This window comes from Scyliorhinus torazame, chromosome 24 (genome assembly GCF_047496885.1).
Source record: "Scyliorhinus torazame isolate Kashiwa2021f chromosome 24, sScyTor2.1, whole genome shotgun sequence".
NCBI lineage: Eukaryota > Metazoa > Chordata > Chondrichthyes > Carcharhiniformes > Scyliorhinidae > Scyliorhinus > Scyliorhinus torazame.
The window spans coordinates 38,043,291-38,065,395 of NC_092730.1; the positions used below are offsets into that span (position 1 = coordinate 38,043,291).

At 46.4% G+C, this 22,105-nt stretch overlaps 2 non-coding genes across 2 annotated transcripts; one reads left to right on the forward strand and one right to left on the reverse strand.

The window, feature by feature from the left end:
• Positions 1-16,882: 16,882 nt before the first annotated feature.
• trnak-cuu (transfer RNA lysine (anticodon CUU)) lies at positions 16,883-16,955 on the reverse strand. Its single transcript has one exon. It is a non-coding gene; the product is annotated as a tRNA-Lys (tRNA).
• An 852-nt stretch (positions 16,956-17,807) lies between these two features.
• Positions 17,808-17,889, forward strand: trnas-uga (transfer RNA serine (anticodon UGA)). The gene has a single exon. It is a non-coding gene; the product is annotated as a tRNA-Ser (tRNA).
• The last annotated feature ends 4,216 nt before the right edge of the window (positions 17,890-22,105 follow it).

The following is a 22,105-nucleotide window of genomic DNA, read 5'->3' on the forward strand; positions in this document are numbered from 1 at the left end:
ATGCAGCTGTACAAAACTTTGGTAAGGCCACATTTGGAGTACTGTGTACAGTTCTGGTCGCCTCATTTTAGGAAGGATGTGGAAGCTTTGGAAAAGGTGCAAAGAAGATTTACCAGGATGTTGCCTGGAATGGAGAGTAGGTCTTACGAGGAAAGGTTGAGGGTGCTAGGCCTTTTCTCATTAGAACGGAGAAGGATGAGGGGCGACTTGATAGAGGTTTATAAGATGATCAGGGGAATAGATAGAGTAGACAGTCAGAGACTTTTTCCCCGGGTGGAACAAACCATTACAAGGGGACATAAATTTAAGGTGAAAGGTGGAAGATATAGGAGGGATATCAGAGGTAGGTTCTTTACCCAGAGAGTAGTGGGGGCATGGAATGCACTGCCTGTGGAAGTAGTTGAGTCGGAAACATTAGGGACCTTCAAGCAGCTATTGGATAGGTACATGGATTACGGTTAAATGATATAGTGTAGATTTATTTGTTCTCAAGGGCAGCACGGTAGCATTGTGGATAGCACAATTGCTTCACAGCTCCAGGGTCCCAGGTTCGATTCCGGCTTGGGTCACTGACTGTGCGGAGTCTGCACGTCCTCCCCGTGTCTGCGTGGGTTTCCTCCGGGTGCTCCGGTTTCCTCCCACAATCCAAAGATGTGCAGGTTAGGTGAATTGGCCAATGATAAATTGCCCTTAATGTCCAAATTGCCCTTGGTGTTGGGTGAAGGTGTTGAGTTTGGGTAGGGTGCTCTTTCCAAGAGCCGGTGCAGACTCAAAGGGCCGAATGGCCTCCTTCTGCACTGTAAATTCAATGATAATCTATGATTAATCTAGGACAAAGGTTCGGCACAACATCGTGGGCCGAAGGGCCTGTTCTGTGCTGTATTTTCTATGTTCTATGTTCTATATGTTCTAAATGACGATGAAGATAGAATTTAAATCGATTTGTGCACGGAGCATATCTTTGCCGCAACGCGTCAGGATGTTGGAGCCGTCGAAGTCGCTGCGTTAAAATCGCAGTCTCGTCTGTTGGCGGGGGTTCGAATCCAACTTCTGGCATTAACATTTCCTCCACGACGTTACGTTTCTCCAGCAAAATGTTCAGCCCAAGGAAGATCCAATACCTCCCATTCAATGGGGAAGCGGTGGCCTCAGGACATGAGATTTCTACTTAAATTCGCACAGCAAGACCTCACAGGCAGAAGCCGAGTTCATGACTGGATGACCTGCTCAGTGAGTCTGCTTGAGGAATTAATATTGATACCACGACTCCGTGTAAAATTCCTCTTCTCATTATTTAAATAGCCTGTCTGGTTGGATTGCCGAGGGGACTCAGTTGACTTCTCCCAGAATCCTCTTCTGCCGCCTTTCCTGGATAAACCTCCACCTGTGTGGACACTGAAGGGCTTCTTCGGCTACTTGTCTGTGAAAGCAGCACCAGAGGCAGCTGTGGAGAGAGATCCCAGTCGCCAGGATGCAACTGTCTAATTGGATCCTTCACGCCGCTCAGATTTTAGACTCTCAATACCTTCGTGTGAGGAACAGGTAGGGGGCAGCTCGGACTTTGTTGTTTGTAGCAAACGGATCAATGTATCAATGAGAAGCGCCTTAACCTCCAGCGGCTTAGAGAAGGATGGCACTCAGATACCGGACTCTGGCTGGAGTTGAAAAATAGGAAAAGCACATCTGATTTTGCGCAGTTCAAGGAGACACATCCTGAGTAAGTGAGACACATCCAGAATGAGAATTGAAACTTGGTAATTTGGTGCAGTGAGGAAATCAGGAAAGGTAAGTGGAAAGTCAAATTCTGCTGCTTCTCAGTTAAAGGTGCAGTGTTTAGCGTAGTGTATGACTTGCTGAAGCTGCCCCCACCCTACTTGCTGAGAGGCAGTCATCTGTCAGTTCTATGAAAGCTGCACCAGAAGCAGCTGTGGAGAGGGATTATAGTCGCCAGGATGCAACTATCACATTGGACCCTTCATGCCGCTCAGATATTAGACTCTCAATACCTTCGTGTGGGAACAGGTAGAGCGGCAGTTCGGTCATTGTTGATTGGAGCAAACGGATCAATGCAGCAATTGGAAGCTCCTTAACCCCCAGCGGCTTGGAGAAGTATGGCACTCAGATACAGGACTCTGGCTGGGTTTCAAAAAGAGGAAATGCACATCGAGTTTGCAGAGAAATGACGATGAAGATATAATTTAAATCGTTTTGTGCAAGAAGCGTGTCGTTTGCCACTACGCGGCTGGATGGCTGATCAGTCGAAGGCGCTGCGTTAAGGTCGCAGTTTTCCCTGGAGGCGTGGGTTTGAATCCCACTTCTGACATTAAGTTTCCCTCCACGAGGTTACAGTTCTCCAGCAAAATGTTCAACTCCAGGAAGTTCCAATTACGCCAATTCAATGGGGAGGCGGTCGTCTCCGGACAAGAGATTTCTACTTAAATTCGCACATCAAGACCCCACAGGCCGAAGCCCAGTTCATGACTGGATGACCTGCTCAGTGACACTGGCTGAGGAATTAATATTGAACCCAGGACCCCGAATAAAATTCCCCCTCTCTTGTTGCAAAAAGCATGTCTGGTTGGATTGTCGAGGTGACTCAGTTGACCTCTCGCAGAATCCTTCTCTGACGCTTTTCCTGGATGTACCTCCTCCTGTGTGGACACTGAAGGGTTCTTCGGCTACTTGTCTGTGAAAGCAGCACCAGAAGCAGCTGTGGAGAGAGATCCCAGTCATCAGGATACAACTGACTAATTGGATCCTTCACGCCGCTCAGATCTTACACTCTCAATATCCTCGTGTGATGAACAGGTCGGCGGCAGTTCGGTCCTTGTTGATTGGAGCAAACTGATCTATGCAGCAATGAGAAACTCCTTAACCCCCGGCGGCCTGGAGAAGGCTGGCACTCAGATACACGACTCTGGCTGGGCTTCAAAAATAGGAAAAGCAAATCTAGTTTGAAATGAAAGGACATAGAACATAGAACCGTACAGCACAGAACAGGCCCTTCGGCCTTCGATGTTTTGCCGAGCATTTTCCGAAACCAAGATCAGGCTATCCCACTCCCTGTCATCCTGGTGTGCTCCATGTGCCTATCCAATAACCGCTTGAAAGTTGCTAAAGTGTCCGACTCCACGATCACAGCACGCAGTCCATTCGACACCCTAACCACTCTCTGAGTAAAGAACCTACCTCGGACTTCCCTCCTATATCTCCCCCGTCTGAATCTTATATTTATGCCCCCTTGTAACAGCTACATTTACCCGAGGAAATAGTCTCTGAACGTCCACTCTGTCCCCCTCATTATCTTATAAATTTCTATGAAGTCACCTCTCATGATTTGAAGTTGGGGACCAAGTTGTGTCCAAGTTTGCAGACTACACTAAGATAAGTGGTAAAGCAAAAAGTGCAGGGGATACTGGAAGTCTGCAGAGGGATTTGGATAGGCTAAGTGAATGGGCTAGTGTCTGGCAGATGGAATACAATGTTGACAAATGTCAGGTTATCCATTTTGGTAGGAATAACAGAAAAAGGCATTATTATTTAAATTATAAAATATTAAAACATGCTGCTGTGCAGAGAGACCTGGGTGTGCTAGTGCATGAGTCGCAAAAAGTTGGTTTACAGGTGCAACAGGTGATTAAGAAGGCAAATGGAATTTTGTCCTTCATTGCTTGAGGGATGGAGTTTAAGACTAGGGAGGTTCTGCTGCAATTGTATAAGGTGTTAGTGAGGCCACACCTGGAGTATTGTGTTCAGTTTTGGTCTCCTTACTTGAGAACGGACGTACTGGCACTGGAGGGTGTGCAGAGGAGATTCACTAGGTTAATCCCAGAGCTGAAGGGGTTGGATTACGAGGAGAGGTTGAGTAGACTGGGACTGTACTTGTTGGAATTTAGAAGGATGAGGGGGGGGGGGGGGGGGGATCTTATAGAAACATCTAAGATTATGAAGGGAACAGATAGGACAGATGCGGGCAGGTTGTTTCCACTGGCGGGTGAAAGCAGAACTAGGGTGCATAGCCTCAAAATAAGGGTGAGTAGAATTAGGACTGAGTTTAGGAGGAACTTCTTCACCCAAAGGGTTGTGAATCTATGGAATTCCTTGCCCAGTGAAGCAGTAGAGGCTCATTCATTAAATGATTTTAAGATAAAGATTGATAATTTTTTGAAGAATAAAGGGATTAAGGGTTATGGTGTTAGGGTTGGAAAGTGGAGCTGAGTCCACAAAAGATCAGCCATGATCTCATTGAATGGTGGAGCAGGCTCGAGGAGCCAGATGGCCTACTCCTGCTCCTAGTTTGTATGTTCTTATGTTCTTATGTTCATCCTCCTGCGCTCCAAAGAGAAAAGCCCTAACTCCCTCAACCTTTCCTCATAAGACCTATCCTGCAAACCAGGCAGCATCCTGGTAAATCTCCTTTACCCCCTTTCCAATGCTTCCACATCCTTCCTATAATGAGGTGACCAGAACTGCACACAATACTCCAAATGTGGTCTCACCAGGGTCATGTATAGTTGCAGCATAATCCCGCGGCTCTTAAACTCAAGTCCCCTGATCATTAATGCTAACACACTATAAGCCTTCTTCACGGCCCTATCCACTTGAGTGGCAACCTTCAGAGATCTGTGGACATGAACCCCAAGATCTCTCTGTTCCTCCAGATTCCTCAGAACCCTGCCGTTGACCCTGTAATCCGCATTCAATTTTTTTCTACCAAAATGAATCACCTAGCACTTATCAAGGTTAAACTCCACCTGCCATTTTCTGGCCCAGCTCTGCATCCTATCAATGTCTCTTTGCAGCGTACAACAGCCCTCCTCCTCATCCACTACTCCACCAATCTTGGTGTCATCAGCAAATTTACTGACCCACCCTTCAGCTCCCTCCTCCAAGTCATTGATAAAAATCGCAAATAGTACACGATTAAGGTAGAATTTAAATCGAGTTGTGCACGGAGCATATGGTTTGCCGTAGCGCGTCAGGATGGCCGAGCGGTCGAACGCGTTGCCTTAAAGTTGTCGGCTCCTCTGGAGGCGTGGGTTCGAATCACACTTCTGACATTAGCTTTTCCTCACGAGGTTACATTTCTCCAGCAAAATGTTCAACCCCAGGAATATCCATTATCTCCCATTCCATGGTGAAGTGGTGGCCTCAGGACGTCAGATTGCTGCTTAAGTTGGCACAGCAAAACACCACAGGCAAAAACCCAGTTAATGGCTGGATAATCTGCTCGGTGAGTCTGGTTGAGGAATTAATATTGATCCCGGGACGCCAGGTAAAATTCCTCTTCTCGTGTTGTAAATAGTCTGTCTGGCTGGATTGTCGAGGTGACTCAGTTGACCTCACCCAGAATCCTCATCTGCCGCCTTTACTGGATGAATGTCCTCCTGCTTGGACGCTGAAGGGGTTCTTTGGCTACTTGTCTGTGAAAGCAGCACCAGAAGCATCTGTGGAGAGAGATTCCAGTCGCCAGGATGCAACTGTCGAATTGGATACTTCACCCCGCTCAGATCTTTTAGACTCTCAATACCTTCGCGTGAGGAACAGATAGGCGGCAGTTCGGTCAATGTTGATTGGAGTAAACTGATCAATGCAGCAATGAGAAGCTCGTTAAACCCCAGCGGCTTGGAGAACAATGGCACTCAGATACAGGACTCTGGTTGGGGCACAAAAATAGGAAAAGCACATCAAGTTTGAAAATAAATTACGATGAAGATAGAATTTAAATCGATTTGTGCACGGAGCATGTGTTTTGCCACAAAGCGTTAGAATGACCGAGCGGTCGAGGCGCTGCCATACGGTCGCAGCCTTCTCTGGAGGCGTGGGTTCGAATCTCACTTCTGGCATTCACTCTTCTTCCACCAGGTTACGTTTCTTCAAATAAACGTTCAACCCCAGGAAGATCCAATACTTCCGGGTCAATGGGGAAGTGGTGGCCTGTTGAGATTTTCCAGCATTTTCTGTTTTTAACACGGGACTACACGCCAGTTCGAGGCGACCGACGTGGACACGGTGGGCGGAATGGACTCACCCTGACCTGTAAGCATTCTATGAATCTCGAAACGAGTGTGTAAGATCAGAGCAACGTGAAGTGCTCAATTGGAGAGTTGCATCCCGGCGACTGGAATCTCTCTCTCCTGCTGCGTCCGGTGCTGCTTTCACAGCCAAGTAGCCCAACCTGTATCCTAGATTGATCATGGATTATCATAGAATTTTGCAGAACAGTGCAGAAGGAGGCCAGCCGGCCCACCGGCTCCCGGAAAGAGCACCCTGCGCAAGGTCAACACCTCCACCCTATCCCCATAACCCATTAACCGCTAAAGGCAATTTTGGACACTAAGGGCAATTTATCATGGCCAATTCACCTAACTTCAGCCAGAGAGTGGTGGGTCTGTGGAATTCATTGCCACAGAGGGCGGTGGAGGCCGGGACGTTGAGTGTCTTTAAGACAGAAGTTGATAAATTCTTGATTTCTCGAGGAATTAAGGGCTATGGAGAGAGAGCGGGTAAATGGAGTTGAAATCAGCCATGATTGAATGGTGGAGTGGACTCGATGGGCCGAATGGCCTTACTTCCGCTCCTATGTCTTATGGTCTTAACCTGCACATCTTTGGACTGTGGGAGGAAACCGGAGCACCCAGAGAAAACCCACGCACACACGGGGAGGATGTGCAGACTCCTCACAGACAGTGACCCAAGCCGGAATCGAACCTGAGACTCTGGAGCTGTGAAGCAATTGTGCTGCCCACAATACTACCATGCTGCCCTTAGAATCAAATTAATCTACACTATATAATTATACCGTAATCCATGTACCTATCCAATAGCCACTTAAAGGTCCCTCATGTTTCCGACTCAACTACTTCCACAGGTAATGCTTTCCATGCCCCCATTACTCTCTGGGTAAAGAACCTACCTCTGACATCCCCCCTTTATCTTCCACCGTTCACCTTAAATTTATGTCCACTTGTAATGGTTTGTTCCATTCGGGGGAAAAGTCTCTGACTGTCTACTCTATCTATTCCCCTGATCATCTTATAAACCTCAATCACGTCGCCCCTCATCCTTCTCCGTTCTGATGAGAAAAGGCCGAGCCCCCTCAACTTTTCCTCGAAAGACCTACTCTCCATTCCAGGCAACATCCTGTTAAATCTCCTTTGCACCTTTTCCAAAGCACCCACATCCTTCCTAAAATCAGGCGGCCAGAACTGTACACAGTACTCCAAATGTGGCCTTACCAAAGTTTTGTACAGCTGCATCATTACCACACGGCTCTTAAATTCAATCCCTCTGTTAATGAACGCTAGCACACCATTGGCTTGCTCCACAGCTCTACCACTTGAGTGGCAACTTTCAAAGATCTATGACAATAGTCCCCAAGATCTCTCTGCTCCTCCGCATAGCCAAGAACCATAACGTTAACCCTATATCCCATTCATATTTGTCCTTCCAAAATGGACATCCTCACACTTTGCAGGGTTAAACTCCATCTGCCACTTCCCAGCCCAGCTCTGCATCCTATCTATGTCTCTTTGCAGCCGACAATAGCCCTCCTCACTATCCACAACTCCGCCAATCTTCGTATCGTCTGCAAATGTACTGACCCACCCTTCAATTTCCTCATCCAAGTCATTAATGAAAATCACAAACAGCAGAGGACCCAGAACTGATCCCTGCGGTACGCCACTGGTAACTGGGGTCCAGGCTGAATATTTGCCATCCACCACCACTCTCCGACTTATATCGGTTATCCAGTGCGTTATCCAACTGGCCAAATTTCCCACTATCCCATGTCTCCTTACTTTCTGCAGAAGCCTACCATGGGGAACCTCATCCAATGCCTTAGTCAAAGCCATGTACACTACGTCCACTGCTTCACCTTCATCCACATGCTTGGTCACCTCCTCTATTAATTCAATGAGACTTGTAAGGCAAGACCTACCGCTCACAAATCCGTGCTGACTATCCCTAATCAAGCAGTGTCTTTCCAGATACTCAGAAATCCTATCCGTCAGTACCCTTTCCATTCGTTTGCCGACCACCGAAGTAAGACTAACTGGCCTGTAATTTCCAGGGTTATCCCTATTCCCTTTTTTGAACAGGGGCACGGCATTCGCCACTCCCCAATCCCCTGGTACTACCCCTGTTGACAGTGAGGACGAAAAGATCATTGCAGACGGCTCTGCAATTTCATCTCTTGCTTCCGATAGAATTCTTGGATATATTCTGTCAGGCCCGGGGGACTTGTCTATCCTCAACGTTTTCAAAATGCCCAACACATCTTCCTTCCTAACAAGTATTTCCTCGAGCTTACTGTTTCACACTGTCCTCTCCAACAATATGGCCCCTCTCATTTGTAAATACTGAAGAAAAGTACTCGTTCAAGACCTCTGCTATCTCTTCAGACTCAATACACAATCTCCCGCTCTTGTCCTTGATCGGACCTACCCTCGCTCTCGTCATTCTCATATTTCTCATATCTGTGTAAAAGGCCTTGGGGCTTTCCTTGATCTTACCCGCCAAAGATTTTCCAAGCCCTCTCTTAGCTCTCCTAATCCCTTTCTTCAGTTCCCTCCTGGTTATCTTGTATCCCTCCAGCGCCCTGTCTGAAACCTGTTTCCTCAGCCTTACATAAGTCTCGTTCTTCCTCTTAACAAGACATTCAACCTCTCTTGTCAACCATGGTATCCTCACTCGACCATCTCTTGCCTGCCTGACAGGGACATACATATCAAGGAAACGTAGTACCTGTTCCTTGAACAAGTTCCACATTTCACTGTCCTTTCCTGACAGCTTATGTTCCCAACTTACGCACTTCAACGCTTGCCTGACAACATCGTATTTACCCTTCCCCCAATTGTAAACCTTGCCCTGTTGCACGCACCTGTTCCTCTATATTACTGAAGAGAAAGTCACAGAATTGTGGTCACTATCTCCAAAATGCTCCCCCACTGACAAATCTATCACTTGCCCTGGTTCATTACCAAGTACCAAATCCATTATGGCCTCCCCACTGGTCGCACGATCGACATACTGTGTTACAAAAGCTTCCTGGACACACTGCACAAACACCACCCCATCCAAACTATTTGTTTACTCATGGACAAAGACGAGAGTGGTCCTAAAGAAAGAGTGCTAAATTGGGAAAAGGCCAAGTATAACAAAATTCGGAAGGAGGTAGGGAATGTGGATTGGGAGCAGCTCTTTAAGGGTAAATCCACATTTGAAATGTGGGAGTCTTTTAAGGTTGATTCGAGTGCAGGACAGACACGTCCCTGTGAAATTGAGGGATAGAAATGGCAAGATTAGGGAACCATGGATGACGGGTGGAATTGTGAGACTTGCTAAGATGAAAAAGGAAGCATACGTTTTTCATCTAGGCGACTTAAATCTGATGAAGCTTTGGAGGAATATCGGGAAAGTAGGACACATCTCAAACGCGCAATAAAGAGTTCGAAAAGTGGTCATGACGTATCTTTGGCTAACAGGGTTAAGGAAAATCCCAAAGCCTTTTATTCGTAGAAAGGAGCAACAGGGTAACTAGAGAAAGGATTGGCCCACTCAAAAACAAAATAAGGAATTTATGCGTGGAGTCAGAGGAAATGGGAGAGATTCCTAATGAGTACTTTGCATCGGTATTCACCAAGGAGAGGGACATGACGGATGTTGAGGCTAAGGATGGATGTTTAAATACTCTAGGTCAAGTCGGCATAAGGAAGGGGGAAGTTTGGGTATTCTAAAAGGCATTAAGGTGGACAAGTCCCCAGGTCCGGATGGGATCTATCCCAGGTTACTGAGGGAAGCGAGGGAAGAAATAGCTGGGGCCTTAACAGATATCTTTGCAGCATCCTTGAGCACTGGTGAGGTCCCGGAGGACTGGAGAATTGCTAATGTTGTCCTTTTGGTTAAGCAGGGTAGCAGAGATAATCGAGGGAATTATTGACTTGTGAGCTTGACGTCAGTGGTAGGCAAACTGTTGGAGAAGATACTGCGTGATAGGATCTATTCACATTTGGAAGAAAATAGTCTGATCTGTGATAGGCAGCATGGTTTTGTGCAGGGAAGGTCATAACTTACAAACCTAATAGAATTCTTTGAGGAAGTGACAACGTTGATTGATGAGGGAAGGGCTGTAGATGTCATATACATGGAGTTCAGTAAGGCGTTTGATAAAGTTTCCCATGGCAGATTGATGGAAAAAGTCGTATGGGGTTCAGGGTGTACTAGCTAGATGGATAAAGAACTGGCTGGGCAACAGGAGACAGAGAGTAGTGGTGGAAGGGAGTGTCTCAAAACGGAGAAAGGTGACTAGTGGTGTTCCACAGGGATCCGTGCTCGGAACACTGTTGTTTGTGATATACATAAATGATCTGGACGAAGTAATAGGTGGTTTGATTAGCAAGTTTGCAGATGATATTAAGATTGGTGGAGTTGCAGATAGCGTGGTGGACTGTCAGAGAATACAGGAAAATATAAATAGATTGGAGAGTTGGGCAGAGAAATGGCAGATGGAGTTCAATCCAGGCAAATGCGAGGTGATGCATTTTGGAAGATCTAATTCAAGAGCGGACTATACGGTTAATGGAAGAGTCCTGGGGAAAATTGATGTACAGACAGATCTGGGAGTTCAGGTCCACTGTACCCTGAAGGTGGCAACGCAGGTCGATAGAGTGGTCAAAAAAGCATACAGCATGCTTGCCTTCATCGGACGGGGTATTGAGTACAAGAGTCGGCAGGTCATGTTACAGTTGTCTAGAACATTGGTTCGGCCACAGTTGGACTACTGCGTGCAGTTCTGGTCGCCACATTACCAGAAGGATGTGGATGATTTAGAGAGGGTGCAGAGGAGGTTCACCAGGATGTTGCCTGGTATGGAGGGTGCTAGCTATGAAGAAAGGTTGAGTAGATTAGGATTTTTTTCGTTGGAAAGACGGAGGTTGAAGGGGGACTTGATTGAGGTCTACAAAATTATGAGAGGTATATACAGGGTGGATAGCAACAAGCTTTTTCCAAGAGTGGGGGTGTCAATTACAAGGGGACACGATTTCAAGGTGAGAGGAGGAAAGTTTAAGGGAGGTGTGCGTGGAAAGTATTTTACGCAGAGGGTGGTGGGTGCCTGGAACTCTTTGCCAGCGGAGCTGGTAGAGGCGGGCACGATAGCGTCATTTAAGATGCATCTAGACAGATATATGAACGGGCGGGGAACAGAGGGAAGTAGATCCTTGGAAAATAGGCGACAGGTTTTGATGTAGGATCTGGATCGGCGCAGGCTGGGAGGGCCGAATGCTTGTTCCTGTACTGTAATTTTCTTTGTTCTTTGTTCTTTGTAAAGAGTTTCCACTCAATGTTTGGGAAGTTGAAGTCACCCATGACTACTACCCTGTGATTTCTGCACCTTTCCAAAATCTGTTTCCCAATCTGTTCCTCCACATCTCTGCAACTATTTGGGGCCAACAGAAAACTCCCAACAAGGTGACCCCTCCTTTCCTATTTCTGACTTCAACCCATACTACCTCAGTCGGCAGATCCTCCTCGAACTGCCTTTCTGCAGCTGTTATACTATCTCTAATTAGCAATGCCACCCCCACCTCTTTTACCACCCTCCTTAATCGTATGAAAACATCACGTGATAGTGAGATGAGGAATAGGGAGAGAGAGCATTTAAACACGTGGCTACAGGGATGGTGCAGGCGGGAGGGTTTCAGATTTTTGGATAACTGGGGCTCTTTCTGGGGAAGGTGGGACCTCTACAGACAGGATGGTCTACATCTGAACCTGAGGGGCACAAATATCCTGGGGGGGAGATTTGTTAGTGCTCTTTGGGGGGGTTTAACCTAATGCAGCAGGGGCATGGGAACCTGGATTGTAGTTTTAGGGTAAGGGAGAATGAGAGTATAGAGGTCAGGAGCACAGATTTGACGTCGCAGGAGGGGGCCAGCGTTCAGGTAGGTTTGAAGTGTGTCTACTTCAATGCCAGGAGTATACGAAACAAGGTAGGGGAACTGGCAGCGTGGGTTGGTACCTGGGACTTCGATGTTGTGGCCATTTCGGAGACATGGATAGAGCAGGGACAGGAATGGATGTTGCAGGTTCCGGGGTTTAGGTGTTTTAGTAAGCTCAGAGAAGGAGGCAAAAGAGGGGGAGGTGTGGCGCTGCTAGTCAAGAGCAGTATTACGGTGGCGGAGAGGATGCTAGATGGGGACTCTTCTTCCGAGGTAGTATTGGCTGAAGTTAGAAACAGGAAAGGAGAGGTCACCCTGTTGGGAGTTTTTTATAGGCCTCCTAATAGTTCTAGGGATGTAGAGGAAAGGATGGCGAAGATGATTCTGGATATGAGCGAAAGTAACAGGGTAGTTATTATGGGAGACTTTAACTTTCCAAATATTGACTGGAAAATATATAGTTCGAGTACAATAGATGGGTCGTTTTTTGTACAGTGTGTGCAGGAGGGTTTCCTGAAACAATATGTTGACAGGCCAACAAGAGGCGAGGCCACGTTGGATTTCGTTTTGGGTAATGAACCAGGCCAGGTGTTAGATTTGGAGGTAGGAGAGCACTTTGGGGACAGTGACCACAATTCGGTGACGTTTACGTTAATGATGGAAAGGGATAAGTATACACCGCAGGGCAAGAGTTATAGCTGGGGGAAGGGCAATTATGATGCCATTAGACGTGACTTGGGGGGGATAAGGTGGAGAGGTAGGCTGCAAGTGTTGGGCACACTGGATAAGTGGGGCTTGTTCAAGGATCAGCTACTGCGTGTTCTTGATAAGTATGTACCGGTCAGACAGGGAGGAAGGCGTCGAGCGAGGGAACCGTGGTTTACCAAGGAAGTGGAATCTCTTGTTAAGAGGAAGAAGAAGGCCTATGTGAAGATGAAGTGTGAAGTTTCGGTTGGGGCGATGGATAGTTACAAGGTAGCGAGGAAGGATCTAAAGAGAGAGCTAAGACGAGCAAGGAGGGGACATGAGAAGTATTTGGCAGGAAGGATCAAGGAAAACCCAAAAGCTTTCTATAGGTATGTCAGGAATAACCGAATGACTAGGGAAAGAGTAGGACCAGTCAAGGACAGGGATGGGAAATTGTGTGTGGAGTCTGAAGAGATAGGCGAGATACTAAATGAATATTTTTCGTCAGTATTCACTCAGGAAAAAGATAATGTTGTGGAGGATAATGCTGAGCCCCAGGCTAATAGAATAGATGGCATTGAGGTACGTAGGGAAGAGGTGTTGGCAATTCTGGACAGGCTGAAAATAGATAAGTCCCCGGGACCTGATGGGATTTATCCTAGGATTCTATGGGAGGCCAGGGAAGAGATTGCTGGGCCTTTGGCTTTGATTTTTATGTCATCATTGGCTACAGGAATAGTGCCAGAGGACTGGAGGACAGCAAATGTGGTCCCTTTGTTCAAAAAGGGGAGCAGTGAAAACCCCGGCAACTATAGACCGGTGAGCCTCACGTCTGTAGTGGGTAAAGTCTTGGAGGGGATTATAAGGGACAAGATTTATAATCATCTAGATAGGAATAATATGATCAGGGATAGTCAGCATGGCTTTGTGAAGGGTAAGTCATGCCTCACAAACCTTATTGAGTTCTTTGAGAAGGTGACTGAACAGGTAGACGAGGGTAGAGCAGTTGATGTGGTGTATATGGATTTCAGCAAAGCGTTTGATAAGGTTCCCCACGGTAGGCTATTGCAAAAAATACGGAGGCTGGGGATTGAGGGTGATTTAGAGATGTGGATCAGAAATTGGCTAGCTGAAAGAAGACAGAGGGTGGTGGTTGATGGGAAATGTTCAGAATGGAGTACAGTCACAAGTGGAGTACCACAAGGATCTGTTCTGGGGCCGTTGCTGTTTGTCATTTTTATCAATGACCTAGAGGAAGGCGCAGAAGGGTGGGTGAGTAAATTTGCAGACGATACTAAAGTTGGTGGTGTTGTCGATAGTGTGGAAGGATGTAGCAGGTTACAGAGGGATATAGATAAGCTGCAGAGCTGGGCTGAGAGGTGGCAAATGGAGTTTAATGTAGAGAAGTGTGAGGTGATTCACTTTGGAAGGAATAACAGGAATGCGGAATATTTGGCTAATGGTAAAGTTCTTGAAAGTGTGGATGAGCAGAGGGATCTAGGTGTCCATGTAAATAGATCCCTGAAAGTTGTCACCCAGGTTGATAGGGTTGTGAAGAAGGCCTATGGAGTGTTGGCCTTTATTGGTAGAGGGATTGAGTTCCGGTGTCGGGAGGTCATGTTGCAGCTGTACAGAACTCTGGTACGGCCGCATTTGGAGTATTGCGTACAGTTCTGGTCACCGCATTATAGGAAGGACGTGGAGGCTTTGGAGCGGGTGCAGAGGAGATTTACCAGGATGTTGCCTGGTATGGAGGGAAAATCTTATGAGGAAAGGCTGACGGACTTGAGTTTGTTTTCGTTGGAGAGAAGAAGGTTAAGAGGAGACTTAATAGAGGCATACAAAATGATCAGGGGGTTGGATAGGGTGGACAGTAGAGCCTTCTCCCGCGGATGGATATGGCTGGCACGAGGGGACATAACTTTAAACTGAGGGGTAATAGATATAGGACAGAGGTCAGAGGTAGGTTCTTTACGCAAAGAGTAGTGAGGCCGTGGAATGCCCTACCTGCTACAGTAGTGAACTCGCCAACATTGAGGGCATTTAAAAGTTTATTGGATAAACATATGGATGATAATGGCATAGTGTAGGTTAGATGGCTTTTGTTTCGGTGCAACATCGTGGGCCGAAGGGCCTGTACTGCGCTGTATTGTTCTATGTTCTATGTTCTATCTATAACCAGGGACCTCCAACAACCATTTCTGCCCCTCTTCTATCCAAGTTTCTGTGATGGCCACCACATCGTAGTCCCAAGTACCGATCCATGCCTTACGTTCACCCACCTTATTCCTGATGCTTCTTGCGTTGAGGTATACACACTTCAACCCATCTCCGTGCCTGCAAGTACTCTCCTTTGTCAGTGTTCCCTTCCCCACTGCCACACTACACGCTTTGGCGTCCTGAATATCGGCTACCTTAGTTGCTGGACTACAAATCCGGTTCCCATTCCCCTGCCAAATTAGTTTATACCCTCCCGAAGATTACTAGAAAACCTCCCTCCCAGGATATTGGTGCCCCTTTGGTTCAGATGCAACCCATCCTGCTTGTACAGGTCCCACCTCCCCCAGAATGCACTCGAATTATCCAAATACCTGAAGCCCTCCCTCCTACACCATTCCTGCAGCCAAGTGTTTAACTGCACTCTCTCCCTATTCCTAGCTTCGCGATCACGTGGCACCGGCAACAAACCAGAGATGACAACTCTGTCTGTTCTGGCTTTTAACTTCCAGCCTAACTCCGTTTATTACCTCCACACCCTTTTTCCTACCTACGTCGTTGATAGCAATGTGCACCACGGCTTCTGGCTGTTCACTCTCCCCCTTAAGGATCCTGAAGACACGATACGAGACATCCCTGGCACAGGCACCCGGAAGGCAACATACCTTCTGGGAGTCTCGCTCGCGACCACAGAATCTCCTATCTATTCCCTTAACCATTGAATCTCCTATTACAATTGCTTTTCTCTTCTCCCCCTTCCCTTCTGAGCCCCAGACCCAGACTCAGTGCCAGAGAGCTGGCCGATAAGGCCTTCCCCCGGTAGGTCATTCCCACCCCACCCCCCTCCCTTTCCTCCAAACTACTCCCGCGTTCAATCAATGGCACCATATCGATCGTACAGATTTTAAAAAGCTATTTGCACAGTCCGCAATCTGAACCCGGGATCTCTCTCATTTTATGGCAGCAGAAGATCCTAAGCGAGAATCATCCCACTAGACCAACGAGCCAGCCGGTGGTCAGCGTGCCGCTGACACCATTTTACCATTACCTCCCAAGCAAAATTTATTTTATCAACTCAATGGGCTTCTTAATTCCTGTTCAATTTGGTTTGGTTGTTAAAGTAAAATCGAAAGAAACTCTTTTTTGTCCCTTGCTTTTCTTATCGGGTCATTGGGTCAATTTGGTTCTTTCTGGTTTGTTGGCCTCCGCTGCGAACAGAACAATAGACATCCGGGACCAATCTTTATAAATAGAAGCGTCGAGCACAAGGGCAATGCCGCTATGGAGATTCTTCATAAAATCCTGAAAGAGAAATATAAAATGTTGGATAACTCGGCTGGTCTGGCAACATCTGTGGAGAGAGAAAGTTACAGTTCCGAGTCCAGTATGACACTGCCTCCCATTCTCGGTTTCCCTCTCAGTCAATGTCTGGTACTGTATGTGAGGGTGGGATTCAGTCTCTATCAGACATTGGTACTGAATGTCAGTGTGGAAATCTTTCTGTATTTATCAGTGACAATTCTTGTTTGGGAAACGTGAGGTTAATACGTAACATCAGCACTGCTGTAACAGATAGAGAAAGACACACAGAAAGAGACTATCAGGATACACACAGTGACACACAGAAAAGGTGCAGTGCAAACCAGCAAGATACTGAGATGGAGAAATTGGGTATTTAGGAAAATGTGTTTTCTGCTGCACACAGAGAGGCCCTGTTTGTAAATGTATATCCTGCTGTGTAACCGTGCTCTCTGCTGTGTGACTGTTCTGTCTGTCGTGGAACAGTGACTCTGCCGGTGACAGATCTGCACTGTGGTTGTGTCAAATCATTCCCTGTTGTGTAAATGTGTTCCCGGTTGTGGAAATCGATCCTTTCTGCGCCATTGCGGAGACGAAATCTCAAATCCAGATTTATTCAATCTTGTCACCAAGGGTTAGTTCACACCCCTGGATTCCCAGTCAAGCGACATAACCTTGTGTTTTTGTTATGAAGACAGTGAATTCAGTATGAATATTTTAAGATACTAATATGGAACCGCCCAACGTGGGGCTCGAACCCACGACCCTGAGATTAAGAGTCCCATGCTCTACCGACTGAGCTATCCGGGACGGTGCTGCATTATCTATTAAACCTATTCTTGCAGAGTAGCGTCGGTGCTCATTCGGAGGGTCAGTGTTGACTCGTTGGGTCGAATGGCCTCCTTCTGCGCTGGAGATTTTACGATTCGATGATACAAGGAGGTTGATGCGGTGGAGTCCTTCTGCCAAACCGCCCACTCCTGACACCATGTAGAAATGCTGCTCTCTCAATGACTGGCGACCAAGGTCTTGTAATAAAAAATAATTAAATTAATAATTGAGCAGCCCCTCCTGGCTTGTGCTCTGACCGCGATCCGGGGAGAACTGCTCGAATCCAGACACCTGATCATGTTAGTTCCGTCATCAGGTCATCACGTGACCTTTCGGCCTGCACAGGTCTCCTTCTGTGCCGTAATTTCTAGATTCCATCATTTTAATTTTCTTCCAGACTGGAAGTGTGGTCTTGTTCCATTTGAATTTCTAATATATTTCCAATGTAACTGATGTTGTTACACAAACAATTCAATCAGTGGAATTGTGCGTTCAGGGAGTTGAGATTTTCGAGTCTCTCAAGGCTTCTCTCCAAATCCAATGGCCATTTTCCACGAAGATTCAACCCCTCCTCACATAAACACTATTACAACATAGAAAAATACGGCACAGAACAGGCCCTTCGGCCCACAATGTTGTGCCGAACCTTTGTCCTAGATTAATCATAGATTATCATTGAATTTACAGTGCAGAAGGAGGCCATTCGGCCCACCATGTCTGCACCGGCCGACTATTGGTCGCTTGAATGGAATAACTTCCTGGAGTGATTCCAGGCTGGTTTTAGAATGTATTCCATCGACCAAATTACTAATGAATGACACATTGAACGCAGCTGCGATGGCCGAGTGGTTAAGGCGTTGGACTTGAAATCCAATGGGGTTTCTCCGCGCAGGTTCGAATCCTGCTCGCAGCGACTGTGATTCGAATTGTTTCTTCAACTCCCCGCACAAGCTGCTGACTCGAAAATTAATGCTTTTTCCGATTGTTTGTAAATAAGCGGTTTGAACGTTAATCAAGTTCAGTCAGATACTTAACATTTTTGGGGGGGACTGAACGAAATATTCAGATGAATAAGGAACTCACACCCAAAACAGCAATCAGTAAATAATAACATTTCCTGCAACGTTCGGAAGGAGAAGCAGCAACGGCAGCGAATGGAAACGTGGTTTGGTTTCATTCAGCTTAATGGATTTCTGGGTAAAAAGATCGTGGTAGAAATGGAACATATTTTATCTCTCTATCTGTTTCTTTGTTTCTTTCTCTCTCCCTCACTCATTGATTTTGTGCTTCTCCGGGGACTGATTGGATACAGTGAAACTCAGCCCCATCTCACCCCAACTCTTTTGGACCAACACGTCCTGGTGATGGACGGTCTTGAATCAGTGGAAGAATCGACAACCTATTCCATTCTTGGCTCTGTGAGAAGTTCCATTCCTGGTTGTGAGGTGGCTCTGAGATAAAGGGATCGAGAGAGAACGAGGTGACTGCAGTCTGACTCTTACTCTGAAAACCAGTTCGTGCGCCCTTGTAGAAAGTGGATGTGTATGAGAACAGGAGAAAAGCAGATCATGGGTCTGTGATTGATTTTATTGAGCAGGACCTTGAAAGGTGAAGCAAACTTCGAACCAGCCAGCGCCTGTCTGAGAACTGGCAAGGAATTAAGGCTGATATTGAAACGGTTGACCTTGAATTAGTTTAGGCAAATCGATTCTTTATGAGGTGTTGGTATATTGTTTTCAGAGACACTGTCATACTTTCTTAAAATATGATTTGTACTTGTTTTTGTTTTGTTCAATAATTTGGGGAATCTATTTGGAGCGGGTGCAGTTGATTAATATCTGTGCCTCTTGCTTGGCAGCTCCACGGGAAGCAGCAGCTCCATTCCGGTCGAGATCTGTGGACACAAACAGGATATCCAAACTATTGCGCACTGCTGCCATCTCCTGGTTGAACGCGAGTTGTACAACACGGTAACTCTGTATTCGGAACACATTTCAATTGGAGCAAAAGAACATTAGAACATAGAACATAGAACATGGAACAATACAGCGCAGTACAGGCCCTTCGGCCCACGATGTTGCACCGAAACAAAAGCCATCTAACCTACACTATGCCATTATCATCCATATGTTTATCCAATAAACTTTTAAATGCCCTCAATGTTGGCGAGTTCACTACTGTAGCAGGTAGGGCATTCCACGGCCTCACTACTCTTTGCGTAAAGAACCTACCTCTGACCTCTGTCCTATATCTATTACCCCTCAGTTTAAAGTTATGTCCCCTCGTGCCAGCCATATCCACCCGCGGGAGAAGGCTCTCACTGTCCACCCTATCCAACCCCCTGATCATTTTGTATGCCTCTATTAAGTCTCCTCTTAACCTTCTTCTCTCCAACGAAAACAACCTCAAGTCCATCAGCCTTTCCTCATAAGATTTTCCCTCCATACCAGGCAACATCCTGGTAAATCTCCCCTGCACCCGCTCCAAAGCCTCCACGTCCTTCCTATAATGCGGTGACCAGAACTGTACGCAATACTCCAAATGCGCCCGTACCAGAGTTCTGTACAGCTGCAACATGACCTCCCGACTCCAGAACTCAATCCCTCTACCAATAAAGGCCAACACTCCATAGGCCTTCTTCACAACCCTATCAACCTGGGTGGCAACTTTCAGGGATCTATGTACATGGACACCTAGATCCCTCTGCTCATCCACACTTTCAAGAACTTTACCATTAGCCAAATATTCCGCATTCCTGTTATTCCTTACAAAGTGAATCACCTCACACTTCTCTACATTAAACTCCATTTGCCACCTCTCAGCCCAGCTCTGCAGCTTATCTATATCCCTCTGTAACCTGCTACATCCTTCCACACTATCGACAACACCACCGACTTTAGTATCGTCTGCAAATTTACTCACCCACCCTTCTGCGCCTTCCTCTAGGTCATTGATAAAAATGACAAACAGCAACGGCCCCAGAACAGATCCTTGTGGTACTCCACTTGTGACTGTACTCCATTCTGAACATTTCCCATCAACCACCACCCTCTGTCTTCTTTCAGCTAGCCAATTTCTGATCCACATCTCTAAATCACCCTCAATCCCCAGCCTCCGTATTTTTTGCAATAGCCTACCGTTGGGAACCTTATCAAACGCTTTGCTGAAATCCATATACACCACATCAACTGCTCTACCCTCGTCTACCTGTTCAGTCACCTTCTGAAAGAACTGAATAAGGTTTGTGAGGCATGACCTACCCTTCACAAAGCCATGCTGACTATCCCTGATCATATTATTCCTATCTAGATGATTATAAATCTTGTCTCTTATAATCCCCTCCAAGACTTTACCCACTACAGACGTGAGGCTCACCGGTCTATAGTTGCCGGGGTTGTCTCTGCTCCCCTTTTTGAACAAAGGGACCACATTTGCTGTCCTACAGTCCTCTGGCACTATTCCTGTAGCCAACGATGACATAAAAATCAAAGCCAAAGCTCCAGCAATCTCTTCCCTGGCCTCCCAGAGAATCCTAGGATAAATCCCATCAGGTCCCGGGGACTTATCTATTTTCAGCCTGTCCAGAATTGCCAACACCTCTTCCCTACGTACCTCAATGCCATCTATTCTATTAGCCTGGGGCTCAGCATTGTCCTCCACAACATTATCTTTTTCCTGAGTGAATACTGACGAAAAATATTCATTTAGTATCTCGCCTATCTCTTCAGACTCCACACACAATTTCCCACCCCTGTCCTTGACTGGTCCTACTCTTTCCCTAGTCATTCGCTTATTCCTAACATACCTATAGAAAGCTTTTGGGTTTTCCTTGATCCTTCCTGCCAAATACTTCTCATGTCCCCTCCTTGCTCGTCTTAGCTCTCTCTTTAGATCCTTCCTCGCTACCTTGTAACTATCCATCGCCCCAACCGAAACTTCACACTTCATCTTCACATAGGCCTCCTTCTTCCTCTTAACAAGAGATTCCACTTCCTTGGTAAACCACGGTTCCCTCGCTCGACGCCTTCCTCCCTGTCTGACCGGTACATATTTATCAAGAACACGCATGAGCTGATCCTTGAACAAGCGCCACTTATCCAGTGCCCAACACTTGCAGCCTACTTCTCCACCTTATCCCCCCCAAGTCACGTCTAATGGCATCATAATTGCCCTTCCCCCAGCAATAACTCTTGCCCTGCGGTGTATACTTATCCCTTTCCATCATTAACGTAAACGTCACCGAATTGTGGTCACTGTCCCCAAAGTGCTCTCCTACCTCCAAATCCAACACCTGGCCTGGTTCATTACCCAAAACCAAATCGAACGTGGCCTCGCCTCTTGTTGGCCTGTCAACATATTGTTTCAGGAAACCCTCCTGCACACACTGTACAAAAAACGACCCATCTATTGTACTCGAACTATATCTTAACATGGTTAAATATTATCATTGTAGTAATCATCTTGAAATCCCCAGATATCTGATTTCTGACTGAGCTACCCAGCTCTACCCGATCTATCGGAATATGAAAGATTCCCATTGCAGCCATATTGGTTACAAGAATATCGAATCCCTGATTTAATACATTCACCCGCTTCATTGTTTGTGTATTCGTTCTATAAATACAGAGGGGGCAACAATGCCCAGGGACAGGTGGTGGTATAGTGGTGACTGTCCCAGCATTTGACCCAGATTCAGTTCCTGCCCATCACAGTGGTGAATTATTTAATTAGATACCGCAGGTCCGGGCAGAAAAGGAGTGGACACTCCTCAAATAAAATTCACCAATTGTTTTCATCACCCATGGGTTCCTTATGTAATAACCAGCATCAATATGTTTTGAGTGGAAACTTAGTTTAAATAAACGACAATCTTCAACATTAATAACTACGTTCTCAGTCTGCAACAATAGTAAATAGGTGGGTTAAACGGGACAAAAATACGAGCCACGCAAATTTCCGTTTACAAAATGAGCTTAAAACAATCCTAGTGGCTGAATAACTTAATCACTAAGTAAGTTACATAATTGTTACCAGTAAAAAGTTATTACTGAAACAGGATGAAAAGGGCAGCATCAGGGCACAAGGACAAGGTAATGTCTCAGACCAGTGTTAGAGTCCAATGTAATGAC